Genomic DNA, 3,181 nt, shown 5'->3' with positions numbered 1-3,181 from the left:
TGAATCCCAAAAGAATTGAATTAGAGGTGTGTAATCAAAGTTTCATTGAAGGCAGTTCAGTATTCAAAAAAAATCATTTCAGAATCAAGCATGAAGTAATGACACACTTTCCGAAAAACTACTGTATTGTGTCCAAAAAGATTTTAATCACACGTTGCAATCAATGGTACCTTTTTTAACAAAAAAAAAAAATAGTTACTGTATTACCACCAAAGAAAAATGTTCTAAGATGTGTCCACCCATCGCGTACAATTACAAATTTCATTCAAATAATCTGCATGTAGTATAATTCACATATCAGCTCCAAAAATCACTGCATTCCCCCTGTATTGTCTTATCAGCATTTCAGTATAGTGTAACAATTTCATTCGAAACAGGAAGGGCATGACGTATTACCACATAAAATCCTGGCTGGCCTGGCCATCCTGTCGAAATAAAAATGAAATTATAAATTTAACAAAAAAAAGCCCCCGGCAGACAGAGTCCAATTCCATGGATCTGCCTCCGGGGGCCTGTCGGCATGCTGTTCGGATGTCTCCCGCTCTCAGGCCTCGGACAACTCTTGATTGCAAGAGCGACGCCCTGGCCTCGACGCACGGAGGACTGGCGGCCTGGACATCCTGTCGAAATAAGAATAAAGATAAAGTTTTTATTTCAGAAAAAAAGAAAAGCCCCCGGCAGACACAGCCCAATTCCATGGACCTGCCTCCGGGGCCCTGGCCGACTGGTGTTGGGCTGTGTCCCGCTCACGAGCCCCTGCCGAACCTCGGAGATCAAGAGCGGGTGCCTGGCCTCGACCTACGGGGCCCTGTTGGACTGGTGTTGGCTGGCTGTCGCTCAGGAGCCCCTGCCCACCTCGGAGAGGAAGAGCAGGTGCCTAACCTCGACGTACGGGGGGCTAGTGGACTGGAGGTGAGCTGTGTCCGGCTCAAGAGCCGCTGCCCACCTCGGAGTTGAAGAGCGGGTGCCTAACCTCGAAGTACGGGGCCCTGTCGGACTGGAGGTGGGCTGGCTGTCGCTCAGGAGCCCCTGCCCACCTCGGAGAGGAAGAGCGGGTGCCTAACCTCGACGTACGGGGGGCTAGTGGACTGGAGGTGAGCTGTGTCCGGCTCAAGAGCCGCTGCCCACCTCGGAGTTGAAGAGCGGGTGCCTAACCTCGAAGTACGGGGCCTGTCGGACTGGAGGTGGGCTGGCTGTCGCTCAGGAGCCCCTGAAAACGTCGGAGTGGAAGGGCGAGTGCCTGGCCTCGACGTACGGGGGGCTGGCCGACTGGAGGTGGGCTGGCTGTCGCTCAAGAGACCCTGACCACCTCGGAGTTGAAGAGCGGGTGCCTAACCTCGAAGTACGGGGCCCTGCCGGACTGGAGGTGGGCTGGCCTTCGCCCAGGAGCCCCTGCCCACCTCGGAGAGGAAGAGCGGGTGCCTAACCTCCAAGTACGGGGGGCTGCCGGACTGCTGTTGGCCTGGCTGTCGCTCAGGAGCCGCTGCCGAACTCGGAGTGGAAGAGCGAGTGCCTGGCCTCGACGTACGGGGCCCTGGCCGTCTGGAGTTGGCCAGGGTGTCGATGCCGAGTCGGAGAGGTAGAGCGAGTGCCTGGCCTCGACCTACTGGGGCCTGGCCGTCGCTCAACAGCCCCTGCCGACGTCGGAGAAGTAGTGCGAGTGACTGGCTTCGACGTACGGGGGGCTAGCGGACTGGAGGTGGGCTGGCTGTCGCCCAGGAGCCCCTGCCCACCTCGGAGAGGAAGAGCGGGTGCCCAACCTCGACGTACGGGGGGCTAGTGGACTGGTGTTGGGCTGGGTGTCGCTCACGAGCCCCTGAAAACGCCGGAGTGGAAGGGCTAGTGCCTAACCTCGACGTACGGGGCCCTGGCCGACTGGAGGGGGGCTGGCTGTCGCTCAAGAGCCGCTGCCGACGTCGGAGAAGTAGTTCGAGTGACTGGCTTCGACGTACGGGGGGCTAGTGGACTGGAGTTGGGCTGGCTGTCGCCCAGGAGCCCCTGCCCACCTCGGAGAGGAAGAGCGGGTGCCCAACCTCGACGTACGGGGGCTAGTGGACTGGTGTTGGGCTGGCTGTCGCCCAGGAGCCCCTGCCCACCTCGGAGAGGAAGAGCGGGTGCCCAACCTCGACGTACGGGGGGCTAGTGGACTGGTGTTGGGCTGGGTGTCGCTCACGAGCCCCTGAAAACGCCGGAGTGGAAGGGCTAGTGCCTAACCTCGACGTACGGGCCCTGGCCGACTGGAGGTGGGCTGGCTGTCGCTCAAGAGCCGCTGCCGACGTCGGAGAAGTAGTTCGAGTGACTGGCTTCGACGTACGGGGGCTAGTGGACTGGAGGTGAGCTGGCTGTCGCTCAGGAGCCCCTGCCGACGTCGGAGAAGTAGTTCGAGTGACTGGCTTCGACGTACGGGGGGCTAGCGGACTGGTGTTGGGCTGGCTGTCGCTCAGGAGCCCCTGCCCACCTCGGAGAGGAAGAGCGGGTGCCCAACCTCGACGTACGGGGGGCTAGTGGACTGGTGTTGGGCTGGCTGTCGCTCAGGAGCCCCTGAAAACGTCGGAGAAGTAGTGCGAGTGCCTGGCTTCGACGTACGGGGGGGCTAGTGGACTGGAGGTGGGCTGGCTGTCGCTCAAGAGCCGCTGCCGACGTCGGAGAAGTAGTTCGAGTGACTGGCTTCGACGTACGCGGGGCTAGTGGACAGGAGGTGAGCTGGCTGTCGCCCAGGAGCCCCTGCCGACGTCGGAGAAGTAGTGCGAGTGCCTGGCTTCGACGTACGGGGGGCTAGTGGACTGGAGGTGAGCTGGCTGTCGCTCAGGAGTCCCTGCCGACGTCGGAGAAGTAGGGCGAGTGCCTGGCTTCGACGTACGGGGGGCTAGTGGGACTGGAGGTGAGCTGAGGTGAGCTGGCTGTCGCCCAGGAGCCCCTGCCCACCTCGGAGAGGAAGAGCGGGTGCCCAACCTCGACGAACGGGGGGCTAGTGGACTGGTGTTGGGCTGGGTGTCGCTCAACAGCCCCTGCCCACCTCGGAGAGGAAGAGCGGGTGCCTAACCTCGACGTACGGGGGGCTAGTGGACTGGTGTTGGGCTGGCTGTCGCTCAGGAGCCCCTGCCGACGTCGGAGAAGTAGTGCGAGTGACTGGCTTCGACGTACGGGGGGCTAGCGGACTGGAGGTGGGCTGTGTCCCGCT

This window comes from Lytechinus pictus, unplaced genomic scaffold (assembly GCF_037042905.1).
Source record: "Lytechinus pictus isolate F3 Inbred unplaced genomic scaffold, Lp3.0 scaffold_310, whole genome shotgun sequence".
In the NCBI taxonomy this organism is placed as follows: domain Eukaryota; kingdom Metazoa; phylum Echinodermata; class Echinoidea; order Temnopleuroida; family Toxopneustidae; genus Lytechinus; species Lytechinus pictus.
Note: the sequence above shows the minus strand (reverse complement) of the source record.